This window comes from Castor canadensis, chromosome 18 (genome assembly GCF_047511655.1).
Source record: "Castor canadensis chromosome 18, mCasCan1.hap1v2, whole genome shotgun sequence".
In the NCBI taxonomy this organism is placed as follows: domain Eukaryota; kingdom Metazoa; phylum Chordata; class Mammalia; order Rodentia; family Castoridae; genus Castor; species Castor canadensis.
This window is the reverse complement of record NC_133403.1, coordinates 5,259,999-5,274,549: the sequence shown is the minus strand read 5'-3', so window position 1 is coordinate 5,274,549 and position 14,551 is coordinate 5,259,999. Positions and strand designations below refer to the sequence as shown.

The 14,551-nt window shown below is 36.9% G+C and overlaps 1 non-coding gene across 1 annotated transcript; it reads left to right on the top strand.

Annotated features, from left to right (window-relative positions):
• The first annotated feature begins 2,596 nt into the window (after positions 1-2,596).
• LOC141419041 (U1 spliceosomal RNA) lies at positions 2,597-2,754 on the top strand. Its single transcript, XR_012443717.1, has one exon. It is a non-coding gene; the product is annotated as a U1 spliceosomal RNA (small nuclear RNA).
• The last annotated feature ends 11,797 nt before the right edge of the window (positions 2,755-14,551 follow it).

The following is a 14,551-nucleotide window of genomic DNA, read 5'->3' as shown; positions in this document are numbered from 1 at the left end:
AACTTTTTCTATTGTCTTTTGCAGGGAACAGTAATATAAGATTCATGGTCACAAGATTTACGTGTAGTGAATCAGGTTATAATCATCTAGTTAAGACATACAAGGATTGAAAACTAGGGGTGGATATTTTAAAGTTTAATGTAAGGACATCCAAACCAGTAACATACCAAAAACCTAATGCATGGCCAGAAGAAAATGTGAATTTTTCTTAATAATTGCATTTTCTAAAGTGTACAGTTGCTATTATGTATTGGGCAGTTGGAGTTTATTTAAATGAGGCACATTTTTTTTAAATGGGAAGGGAGGGATCTGTCAACAGATGCAATAAAACTTTTTTGTCATGGAAATAATATTGAAGACCACTCCATAGCTATCAAAGAACAATCTTGGTATTATAGCACTGTAGAAGCTATTCTGAGAGTGATCTGGCCTCATTCATCCCTTCCAAGCTTGTGTAAGTAGGGAGTTGTATGCTGTGAAAATTTTAAGTTCCTAAGGAAGAAAGAGCCATGTAAATACATGTAGAAAACTTGTAGCTATGTAAATTTTTCTTAGAAAAACAGACTGTTTTAGTAAATGAATTTGCAGGATGTATGACAATGGGCTTTTTATACTATGGCCTAAATTTAACAGTCCCTAATTGTTTTTAAAACTTGCCCGTATGCTAAAGTGCCACTGTATGTAGGTTATAATTGAGTTGTTTGTAAACTATATTTCAAAGTAAATACTAGTGTAACATGTTTATTATAATGAGGTATGTTAAACTGCTAAATGATGTAAATGGAGTAAAGATCATTCTAAAACCTACATCGTTAAACCCAAAGATTCATTTTGACTTTCACCAATCCCTGTAGATATGCTTGGTACCAGTGCCTTTATTTTTTTCAGTCAGTACAATGTGCAACCCAGGGGGATCACTTAGGCATAAGATGTAATTGCTTGCCTGATACTCCAAATCATGTTTTGCTGATTTTAGAGGAAACACTGAAAAATTAATTCAGGAGCAAGTAAGAAAAAATGAAGATCAATTAAAGAATTCTGATAGCTTATGACTTATTTGACAAATTTTGTAATTTTTACAAGACAGCTAAGTTGTATTTCTCCAAATGAGTTCTTATGAAGTAATATTGCCCAAGTCAAATATATAATACCATAAAGGATAAGTAATGTATATGATTTGAATCTGAAACATGAAATTAAAAAATGAAAAAATTATCCTCCCCACAAAAAAGATCATATATAATGATCATGCTGGTTTTATTGAGGAGATGCAATATTTATAAATCAAACTTAATACAGCAGATAAACATATCAAAGACAAATATAACATGATCTTCTCAATTGATGCAGAAAAGATTGAACTAATTCAACTTATTTTTAGGATAGAGGCTCTGAATGATCAGTAATAGAAGGAATATAACTCAACATAATAAAGGCTAGATAGGACAAACCTATAACCCACAACATACTGAACAGGTACAAACTAATATAATGTCCCCTAAATTAAGGAGCAGCACAAGGTTGTCCAATCTTCCCACATTTATTAAATACAGTTCTTGAATTCCTAGACAGAGAAATGAGTCAAGAGAAAACAATTAATGGAATTCAAATCAGCAAGTAAGAAGTCAAATTATCCCTATTTGCTGATGATTATGATTGTATTCTTTAAAGACCCTAAAGATTCCAACAAAAGAATCTTAGATCTGAAATTAGATCCATATATCTAACCCAGTAGAACAGGAGTCAAATGGATGAAAGATATTAATGCTTGACCTAACATTTTAAGTACTACAGTAAATCAAAAGGAAAACTCTGGAAGTCAATACATTATTTTGTCATTAGGACTGCAATTGCTAAGGAAATAAGGGCAAGAACTGACACATGGGGCTGTATAAAACATAAAAAAAATCTGTACATCAACAAAAAGTTTCTTTTTTTTTTCTTTTTTATTTATTTATTTATTTTTCATTTTTCTTTTATTATTCATATGTGCATACAAGGCTTGGTTCATTTCTCCCCCCTGCCCCCACCCCCTCCCTTACCACCCACTCTGCCCCCTCCCTCTCCCCCCATCCCCCCAATACCCAGCAGAAACTATTTTGCCCTTATTTCTAATTTTGTTGTAGAGAGAGTATAAGCAATAATAGGAAGGAACAAGGGTTTTTGCTGGTTGAGATAAGGATAGCTATACAGGGCATTGACTCACATTGATTTCCTGTGCGTGGGTGTTACCTTCTAGGTTAATTCTTTTTGATCTAACCTTTTCTCTAGTACCTGTTCCCCTTTTCCTATCAAAAAGCAGTTTCTATACTTACTTGGCAGTGGAGATGCCATGATCACAAAAGAAGCAATTTGGAGAATCACAAGTCAATGCACAGGATGGGAGAAAAATTTAACCAGTTATTCCATGGTTTAAGAATTAGTATTGAAAACATACAAAGTGCCCAAAAAACTAAACACAAATAGAACAAATAATTTTATTAATAGGAAAACAAATCGAACACACAGTTCTCAGAAGAAATACAAATGTTTAGTCAACATATGAAGAAATGTTCATTACCGCTAGCCATAAAGGAAATGAAAATGAAAACTGCAGTAAGTTACCTGGCAGGGGAGATACCATGATCATGAAGGTGGTTTTCCCCAGGACAAGGCTTATCCATTGTACTCCGGATGTGCTGACACCTGCGACTTCCCCAAATGTGGGAAACTATAATTTGTAGTAGTGGGAGACTGCGTTCGTGCTCTCCTCTCAAAAAAAAAAAAGAAAAAAGAAAAAAAACTGCAGTAAAATCCCCTCTCGCCCCAATCAGATTGGCAACCATCAATAAACAACAACAACAATAGAGATTGGCGATGGTGCAAGAATAAGGAACCCTCATACATAGTTGCTGGAAATATAAACTAGTTTAACCAAGATGGAAATACACACAGGGCTTTCTCAAAACTTGAAAAAGATCAACCATATGACCCCACCATACCATTCTTGGACATATATCTGAATGAGTATAATATAAATCAATCCAAATGAGAGATAACTCTATAGCCATGTTAACTCTGACATTTGCAGGAAAAGGAAAGGAACTGGAGATCATCATGTTGAGTGATATAAGCCATGCTTATAAAGTAAAAATCATTTTCCCACATTGTATAACCTTGACATAAAATGATGATGGTGATGGTTATGATGATAAAAATAATAGGCCATGAAAGTAAGAGGGGGATATTTTTAGAGGTATCAATGGGATTGGAGGGGATAGAGGATATTGAGGATAGAGCTGATGAAATCAAAATTAGAAAGAAAAGAAACATAAGAAAACAAGGCAATGTAACACCATGACCTGTTAAATACACAAAACCAATGATCAGATTGATAGTTTAGAGGATGATATCTCAATTTCTGAGCTACAAAGAATAATGTTAAGAGTGACCAATGAGAGGAAAGACATAATCACATCAATGAAATGAAAAAGAATATGGATATACAACTAACTGAATTCAAAGAGAATACAAAGAAAGGACTAAAGAAAGGACTAACTTAATTCAAAGAGGATAAAAATAGCTGAAGGAACTCAAGGAGAATGCAAATAAACAGATAAAACAATAAGTAGGACATGTAAGGCAAAAAAATTCAATAAAAATATAGAAAGCCTGAAGAAGAAATCAAATTGAAGCCCCTGAAAGGAAGAGCTCTTTAAGTCAAATAAAAATTAATTTGAAAATCTCTCCATCAGACTGAATCAGAACATGAAGACAAAGTAGATATAGTGGAAATATAAGATGATCATAATGAAAAGAGACTGAAGAAATGCAAATGTAATATGTAAGAATGCTGTGACACCATTAAAACCAAACCTACTTATCATGGACATTAAGGAAGGAGAAGACATTGAGGCTAAAGGCATAAAAACATATTCAGCAAAGTAATAGCAGAAAACAACCAAAAGAAGAGAGTACTAGAGGCTTTAGGACTCTAAACAGACAAGACTAAGACCTACCCGCAGCATTTTACAGTTAAACTATTAGGTAGAAAAACAAGAAGTATTTTAGTAAATGTCACAGTGTAATTCCTGTACAATGATATGATAATAAAAATTAAAATGATAAAAAACAAGGAAAGAAATTTAAAAGCTGCAAGGAAAAAATGTTCAAGTCACATATAAAAGGCAAATGCATCAGAATACTGGCAGATTTCTGTACAGAAAGCTTATAAGGAAGGAAAGAATGGAATTCTGGAATGGTAATTCAAGTGCTGAGATAGTAACTGCAACATCACTCATGTATGGGTAAAGGAAATATGGTATATATGTATTTATATATGTATGTATATATATGAACATATATACACACACACTGTTATTCAGTCATTAAGAAAAATGAAATATGTCATTTTTTTAAATGGATGGAACTGGACATCAAGTTGCTAAGTGAGATAAGCCAAGTTCAAAAAGCCCATATAAGTGAACCTACACTTATATGGATGATGGTGGTGATTATGATAATCATGGGACATGAATGTGAGAGGGGAGTGGTCTTAGGTTTAATCAACATGAGGGGGATGGTGAAAAGGAAAACTACTGAGATGGAGGAGGATCAAAATACACTACATGTGTGTGGTTGAAGATAGTATAATGAACCTCACCAAGCACTTTATAAACAAGGATTAGAAGGGAGTGGGAAAATGGAATATAAAAAAGAATGGTCTCCACTGAATCACACTGTATAACCGACATGGACCCAACATTATCTCAAGTGGCTGAGGCAGAAGAATCACTCTAGAGCCCAGGAATTCCAGGACAGCCAAGAAAGTGTTTCTACAACACCTTTCAAAAATAAAAAGCCCCACCCTATGCTTATTTTATGCATCCCAGCTTATTATTCACAGACCACACTTTGGAATATCTGTTCAAATCATTTTTGCCTTTTTTGTCATCTTATCATCTATAAGCTGAAGGAATCTCTACAACATTGCTGTAGACATGTTGCACGTCTGCACATGCAATTGTCCTATTTGTTTTAAAATACAAAAGAGTCTAAACTATCATTGCAACCAATCCGGATGTTCTTCCTGCTCAAAGGTCAACAAAAACCCTCAGAGATGGTCAGAGAATGGCACAGTTGGTCCCTGGATAGCTTCAATAATTGACCTCAGCCAGACTATGAGTGAATAATGTAGAGAACCTGGTAGAAGAACATTGTAAAAATATGGAACAACTGTCGGTGGTGCTGGAAAACTAGATTCTGGTAATGGTTGCTACCATCTGTAATTTAACCACCAAATTCATCAAATTGTGTATTTACAGTGAATGAATTTTATGCTACTTTATCACAGCTCAATATAGTTGTTCAATGATGTTAAAAGTTAAACAGAAACTTGTCCCTTGATTGTTCAGAAATGAGGGATGTTGGATGATCAAATTCACCCACCAAAGCCTTAGTTTTCCAATTAGTAAAATGGGAAGATAGTATTCTTCCAAACATAGAATGTCAAAAGGGAATAAATCACTTTACCATGGAGAGATCAGTTATAATTCCTACTTATATCACATATCCACCATGAGGCATAAGAATGTCATATTCATGACTGTGATTTTCCAAAAACTGCAATATAGTCAATTAAAAAACCAAGTTGAAAACTTCTGCACTATATTGATTCTTACTTCCCCCAAATGTCAAGGATCATAACAAGCAAAAAAGTTTAAGAACCTGTCACAGATCTATGTCACCTAAGGAGACATGATGACTAAGTGGAATTCAGCTTCCTGGATGGGAATCTAAAAGAGAAAAAAGGCATTACTGGAAAACTAATGAAACCTGAAAAATTTCCAGAGCTTTCTTCCTTCGTTCTTTCATTCCTTCCTTCCTTCTTTTCTTCCTCCCTCCCTCTCTGCTTCCTTCTTCCTCCTTTTCCTTCCTCCCCCTTCTCCTCATTTTTTTACTCATCCTTGTACTCCTCCTCCTTCTCCTCTTCTTGCACACCTATGTTTATTGCAGTGCTATTCTCATTAGCCAAGCTTTGGAAGTAGCCCAGATGCCCAGCAACTGATGAATGGTTAAGAATATTTGGTATATATATATATATATATATATATATATATATATATATATATATGTATAAGAATATTTACATATATATATATGTAAATATATATATATATACATATATATATATGTATAAGAATATTTGGTATATATATATATATATATGTAATATATATATTACATATATATATATATGTAATGGTGCATTATTCAGCCATGTAGAAAAATGAAATTATGATATTTTCAGGTAAATAAATGGCATTGGACAACATCATGTTAAGCAAAGTATGTCAGGCTCAAAGATCAAAGTTTGCATGTTTTCTGTCATATGTGGAAGCTAGACATATAAGAAAATGTATAAATACATATTACACACATGCACACACACACAGTATGATTGGATTAGTGGATCTGTTTGAATTGACTACTAGTGGGAGGACAGGGTAAGAAAATGTTAGAGTGAAAAATCTTGAAACACATTGCATCTGTGTATGCAAAACATAATATAATACAATGTAAGCTGTGGTGTCAGGGCAATATAGAAAAGTAGTAGAGGAGCTGATCTGACTAAAATACAATATATATATATATACATATATATATATATGTATATATATATACATATATATGAAATGCTTAAGAAAAAACCCATTTAACAATCAACATACAGTTAATAAAAGGACAGGAAGGTAAAATACAGGTGGGTGCTACCCACCCATTGTGGTGGGTTTCAGTGGAGGGGAAAGGGTAAATGGAGTGGGTGAAGGAAGATTTTGGTGGACATATTTTGTTTCATGTATCAAAGTAGAACAATGAAGGGAAGATTAGGGAAAAAGATGGCCCTCAAATGGAGGAGCAAACATCCGGGGCAGGGCCAGAGGAGAAAGACTGGTACAGGATTGTATAAGACAGAAGACTCATTGTAAGGAATGGGGGATGAGCAGAGCCAGAAAATGTCAGGAAAGAAGACATTGTTTTTGTGAGCATTGCACAGAAACATCAGAAAGAAATCTACTAAGGTGGAAATGCCTTGTTGAATCCCATACTCATAAAAATTCATGAATGCAAACTTTATTCAAAAAGAATCAAGAACAGCAAGGTGGCAGGATACAAAATCAACTTATAAAAATCATTAGCTTTTCTATCCACCAATAATGAACAAATTGAGAAAGAATATGTGGAAACAATTCCATTTATAATAGCCTCAAAAAAAATCAAATACTTAGGAGTAAACTTAACAAAGGATATGAATGAACTCTACAAGGAGAACTACAAACCCCTGAAGAAAGAGATCAAGGAAGACTATAGAAGGTTTAAAGATTTCCCATGCTCAAGAATTGGTAGAATCAACATAGTAAAAATGGTTAAACTACTAAAAGCAATCTACATGTTTAATGCAATTCCCGTCAAAATCCCAATGACATTCATCACAGAGATTGAAAAATCTACCCTAAAGTTCATTTGGAAACACAAGAGACTGCGACTAGCCAAGGCAATACTCAGCAAAAGAGCAATACTGGAGGGATCACAATACCTGACTTCAAACTATATTACAAAGCAATAGCAATAAAAACAGCATGGTACTGGCACAAAAACAGACATGAAGACCAGTGGAACAGAACGGAACCTGGATATGAATCCACACAGCTATGCCCACCTTATTTTTGACAAAGGCTCTGAAAACATATCATGTAGAAAAGATAGCCTCTTCAACAAATGTTGCTGGGAAAAATGGTTATCCATCTACAAAAAACTTGAAACTAGATTCATGTTTATCACCCTATACTAGTATCAATTCAAAATGGATCAGGACCTAAATATCAGACCCAAAACTCTGAAGTTAGTACAGGAAAGAACAGGAAACACTCTGGTACTAATAGGTATAGGCAAGGACTTCCTCAATAGAGCCCCAGCAGCTCAGCAACAAAGAGAAACGATGGACAAATGGGACTTCATGAAATTAAAAAGCTTCTGCACAACAAAAGAAATGGTCTCTAAACTGAAGACACCACCCACAGAGTGGGAGAAAACACTTGCCAGCTACATAACAGGCAAAGAACTGATAACCAGAATATACAGGGAGCTCAAAAAACTAAACTCTCCCAAAATTAATGAACCAATAAAGAAATGGGCAATGGGACTAAACAGAACTTTCTCAAAAAAAGAAATTCCAAAAAACACATGAAAAAATGCTCACCATCTCTGGCCATAAAGGAAATGCAAATCAAAACCAAACTGAGATTCCACCTCACCACAGTTAGAATAGCTATCATCAAAAACACCAACAACAATAGGTGTTGGTGAGGATGTGGGGAAAAAGGAACCCTCGTACACTGCTGGTGGCAATGCAATCTAGTGCAGCCACTCTGGAAAACAATATGGAGACTTCTTAAAAAACTAAACATAGATCTGCCATATGATCCAGCAATCCAACTTCTGGGGATACACCCAAAGGAATGCGACACAGGTTACTCCAGAGGTACCTGCACACCCATGTTTATTGCAGCACTATTCACAATAGCCAAGTTATGGGAACAGCCAAGATGCCCCACCACTGATGAATGGATTAAGAAAATGTGGTATTTATACACAATGGAATTTTACTCAGCCATGAGGAAGAATGAAATCTTATCATTTGCAAGTAAATGGACAGAGCTCAAGAATATCATTCTGAGTGAGGTTAGCCAGGCCCAGAAGACCAAAAATTGTATGTTCTTTCTCATATGTGGACTTTAGATCTAGGGCCAAGGCAGTAATGTTGTTGGACTTGGGTCACAAGCTAAGGAAGAGCACATATGGGAGGGAATGGGGATAGGTAGGAAACCCAAAAATTGAAAGTGTTTGATGTCCTCACTGCAGAGGAACTAATACAGTAACCTTAAATGACAGGTCAATATGGGAAGGTGACCGGGAAGTAGTAAAGAGGTCTGATAGAGATTAATTAATTCGGGTTGTAATACACATGTGCATGGACACAATGCTAGGAATCTCTCTGTATAGTTATCCTTATCTCAAGTAGCAAGTACTCTATTTCTTTCTAATTATTGCCTATGTCTTCTCTTGAACAAAATTGGATTAAAAGGGCAGAACAGGTTCTGCTTGGAAGCGAGGGGGATGTGGGGAATAGCGAGGGGTCAGGGACAGGAGGGAGAAATGACCCAAACAATGTGCACACATGTGAATATGTGAATAATGAAAAATAAGAATTTGATATTTACATTCCCTTAGCAGGAACTGATACCTGGTCTTGCCTCACAGCACTTGCAATGAACACACATGTGCAGATGCTCTGGTCTCTGCCACTACTCCTTCCCATTATGGAGTCATTAATCCCATTTCACATTTGCATATCAGGATTAGAGAGCATTCATGAATTGTCAAAAGGTCACCTAAGAGGCAGAGAGGACAGAGAGCCCAGCCTGGACCTCATATCTTCTGGACTGTGCCCCTAGGGATCCCTCAGCACATGACTCATGGTAAAATACCATTCATGTAGTTACAATGTGCCAGGAACAGAGTCAGAAATGTTTTTTGTCCACAGTAATGTCTTGTGAGGTGGAATTTTAGTTACCAATGGGAAAGTTGAGGTGTAGTGAGACTAACTAAGGGGCTCCATCTCACCCTTCTAACAGACTCCAGGAGGGGACAACCTCTACCAGGTGTGAAAATCCTAACATACCCTGTTTCTCCAGGAGGCTCTTTCCTGCAGATCCCAGGAACAACAACACAGATACACAGGTTATGGGCTGCGGATCCAATGCACAATTATACTTTGAGCCATTTCAGCTTATTCAGTGAACTTTCCCTAAAAAGCTATTCTAGTCCTGCTCTCAGACAGTAAATGGTGTAAATTTTCTGCATTGCCCTGAGTATACACTAAGAATCACCACATACAAATGATGAGATATGCACATCCTAAGGCAATCTAATGTGTTTCTTATATTTAAAGATATCTTCATTTAGGTTTTACATAGTATTTTAAAATTATCATCTATTATACTCTGTGAAGCAAACCCGGATCAGAATCCCACACTGAATCACCACTCACATAGAAACATCACAGCAACATTGTGGTTTTAAATTTTCTAGTGCCCACAGTAAGAAAATAGTGAGAAGACATAGATGGAGATAATTTTAATAAGCAGTTTTCTTTAATCAAAATATATCTATGATATCTCTTGAGCAATCATCAATATTAAAACTATTAATGACTTTTTTTTCCTTTGCTGATAGTCTTCAAGATCCAGCGTGAATTTTGTACTTATAGCATATCTCAGTTCAGTTGAGCTACATTCCAAGGGATCAATATATAGCTAGTGCCCACTGTATGTTTTGCATAGAGGTTCCAAAAATGGGAGTTAATGTAGTAATTGCTCCTCTGAATTTTACTCAAACAATACTGTATCTTTCAGCATCACTATTATAGCAGATTGTTAATAAGGTCCCAAGAGACTTTAAGTTTCCAATCACTTTTGAGTCTTAAGTGTTCTGAGGTAGACTTAAAAGGAAATAACAACTTAAAAAGAATTAGAAAAAGCTGGGTGTTTTGGTGCATGGCTGCAATCCCAGCTACTAAGAAGGTAGAGGCAGGAGGATTGTGAATTCTAGGCCTGCCTAGGCAAATTTACAGGAATCCTATACTAGAAACAAAATACCAACAACTGCTTATCTACCAAGTGTGAGGTCCTAGGATTATTCTCTAGTACCAAAGTTGTAGAAATATATCAAATAAATTAGTACAATAATCAAAAAATAATATGATTTCAAACAAAATTTCCTATTGTAAAGTTGTGTTTCAAAGAGATCTTTGAAATCCATTCAGTGATTATTAAACCCATTTAGAAAATATGCGTATTATGAATAAAGTAACAACATACACAATTTAAATTTATAAATTCTAGAAATTTCAAACTTTGAACAATTTTGAATACAGTGATGACTTCATTATCTTGACAATAATTCCTTCAGTGCTTTAAATATGTTTCTACCACTTAAAATCATATCAAACTAAATACAAAATATGGGGAAAATAATATGACTGGAATACTTATAGTTTTCAAAAGCATTATCTAATTAAGTATCAAGAACAAACATGGAAGGTGAGTGATGTCAGCAGGATGTTAGAATATGAGAACCCAGCTTTAATTTTATTTTTATTTATTTAAACAAAGAACAATTAAATAGATATTAACAAACAACACTTATCCTAGAATTGCCCAGCGGTCCATTTCAGAAGCTGCAGCAATACATGGAATGAAAAAACCCCAGAAGTAACTTCACAGAAAGATACAATGGTTTGATTTCATCTGTGTCTTCCCATCCCTCAGGCTGTACTGCTCAGTGCAGAGAAGAAATTCTACAATTAGAACTCAGAAGGTGAACACTACTTTCTCCAGCTTTGAGGCACACTGCCTGAATGACCAGCTACAACTTTGCCCTACCCAGAATGATGGTGAGGCCAGATGGGCTGAGACATTTTGAGATGGCCAGAAGCACAGAATAAGAGTGACTCTGTCAGTATCAGTCACATGGCAGGAGCCATCGCAGTCCCTGTGGCATGCTCTGTGCAGGACTACAGCCACCTGTCCCACTGAGGAACTCAGCAGCCCTATAGCCACTGCACACACCCCATAGCTTTAACTTCCAGGACTCTGCCACATCCACTGGAGCAAGTCATGGACCCCAGCAGCGTGATCCACAGAGGACCACAGTAGCACTCACGATGAGGAAACCAACAGGCGCAGCAGCACATACAGTCCATATTCTTCAGCCTTGTAGTTTTCCATCGTCACTGCTCAGGGCCTGAGCCTCTGTCCCTCTCCCTCCTCCTTCCTGGAACTACCACACCTATTTCTCACCTAGCCGAGGGACCCACGAGAGTCACCATACATGTGTATGTGCCCTAGCTTCTGGCGAAGGTCCCAGCCCTCACAACACACATACACCTATACATGACTCCTATAGCCAGGTTTGTGCAAACAACGATCCTCAATCCTGTAGGTGCACAAACACAACGAGCCCACCCTGACCTGCATTTTCCTAGTCCATGCAGCCATTCCACAAAAGTCCTGTGTGTGCTCGCCACTAGTTATGATTCTGGCAGCTGTGCCCATGTGTGTGTAATTGCCCAACCATGTTACTGGCTTCAAAAGTAGAAAGTATGCATACTGTCTGAGCACTGAGGTTGTGTAGACACATACAGCAAGCATGAACACCATGCTCAGCCCATGTTAACCCCTGAACTGTGTGCTTGTATGACCCCAACTGTACTCCAATGGCCATGTTTTCACATGCCAGAGACACAGCAGTCACCACAGTCAAGAATATGCCTGCAGTGGGGAGTGCTGCCACACACTTGCCTTCAGCAGGCCCCTGCAACAGAGGATGTGCACACTACCAGACCCAGCTTCCCACTGCTGCCTTTCCCAATTTCTTGCTGCTGAAACTAGAGGTAGAGTCACTGTGAGGCTCTCAAAAGCCCTAGGAACCACTTCATGTATCCTACAGCTTTGCAACCAAAAAATCATACAGTTCACATGCCTGAACCTCATAAACACTGTACTTATCCCAAACTTAGTGTCACTGAACACCTCCATGCTTGGTTCCCCAAACCACTAGACCTAGTACCACATGCATTCCATTGGGCTGCACCATTCACAAGTTAAAGTCTTTTTGTACAAAACCTAATCCATAAGCTTGGGAGAACTGACTTCTTTAGCAATGTGCAGATGTAACACAAGGCTACAAGAATCATGAAGTATCAGGGATATATGACACCATAAAAGAAACATAATTACCTTCCAGTAACCAATCCCAAAGAATTTGAATGCACTGAACAAGAAATTAAATAATTGTTCTAAAGAGACCTAAGAAGCTATAAGAGAATGCAGGTTAAACAATCTAACAATATTGAAAAACAAAACAAGATGCTCAGCCAAGAAATAGAAAATATTTTAAAAAGTAGAAAGTTTAGAGATTAAGAAGTCAATGGTTGAAATAAAAGTGCAATAGAGAGTTTCAACAGCAGACTAGAATCAAACAGAAAAAAAAGAATAAGTGAGCTTGGAGACAGATCACCTGCAATCAAGCCAAGGAGAAAAAAATGACAAAAGAATAAAAGGGAATGAAAAAAGGCCTATGGGTCTACCTAACACCATGGAGAAAGGTAACGTTCAAATTCTAGATGTTGTAAAGAAGAAATTATATACAGAAAGGGATTCAAAGATAATTTAAAGAAAATAACAGCAGAAAACTGTGCAAATCTACTAAATAAAGCTTAAAAGTCTCCAATCAGATCCAACCCAAAAAAAATTCACCAAGTTTTTATACAACAGATAATGGTGTAATATCAAGAACATACAATGAGGTAAAAATTTAAACAGCAAAAGAACAACTACTTTAATGAATGAGCAAAAGAACGGACAGTTCTCAAAAGATGCTATAGAAATGGTTAATAAATAGATGAAGCAATGTTCAAAATCCTTAGCCATAAAAGAAATGTAAATCAAGACTACACTAAGATTCCTTCTCACCCCCATCTGATGGCAATCTTCAAGAAAACAAACAACAACGAATCCTGGTGAGGATATGGGGGAAAAAAGAACCCTCATACACTGCTGATGGGAATGTAAACTGGTGCCACCACAGTGGAAATCATTGTGGAATTTCCCTAAAAACTAAAAATAGACCTACCTTATGACCCCACCACACCAATCTGAAGGAATATACACATATGACAGCATAATGAAACCCACCAAACACTGAGAGAAGGGAAGATGGAACGGAGACTAGGAATGTAATGGAACGGGTGAACTTGTTCAAGGTACACCATACACATTTATGAAATTATCACGGGTAAATCCCCTCATATTATTAGTGTATGATAAATTAAAAAAATAAAAATAAAAAAGGAACCAAAGTATCAAGCAAACAACATACTTGTCCAGGGAGTAAGTAAACTGATCAGCTAGACTTCCTTTTAAAGTGTTGGTGTGAGGAAGTGAGGGTAAAGCCTTCACAACACGCAGGTGGTCAATTAGGCACTCAAGGAAGCCCAATGCAAATGGAAGATGCAGAAGAATTTTGATCCTGACTCCAGCAAAATATATCCTGTGGTCATTGGTGTGAGAAAGAAGTGCAAAGCATGTAGGGGAGAATCTGGAGAGCTCTGAGGTCCCAGGAAACTCCAACCCACTTTCACTGGTTCCTTGAAGGAAAGAAGGACATTTATACCTGTATCCATTTTCTAGTGGTTGGTCTCAATTCTTTACTTCCCTAAGTCCACCCCATCTCACATCCATTCCCAGAGTGGGTAACTCAAGCCCAACCCCCAGTCATTTGACAAGAGGCATGGGAGACTCCACCCATACGAGTGTTCTCACAGGGACATCAGAAGTGCCACCTCTCAGACCTGAGGGATCCCTGGTCCCACCACTGCTCCCCATCAGGAAGAGACATTGCCAACTCACAAGCCCTACTGCCCATGAATTAGAGAATCTGTACCAGCAGG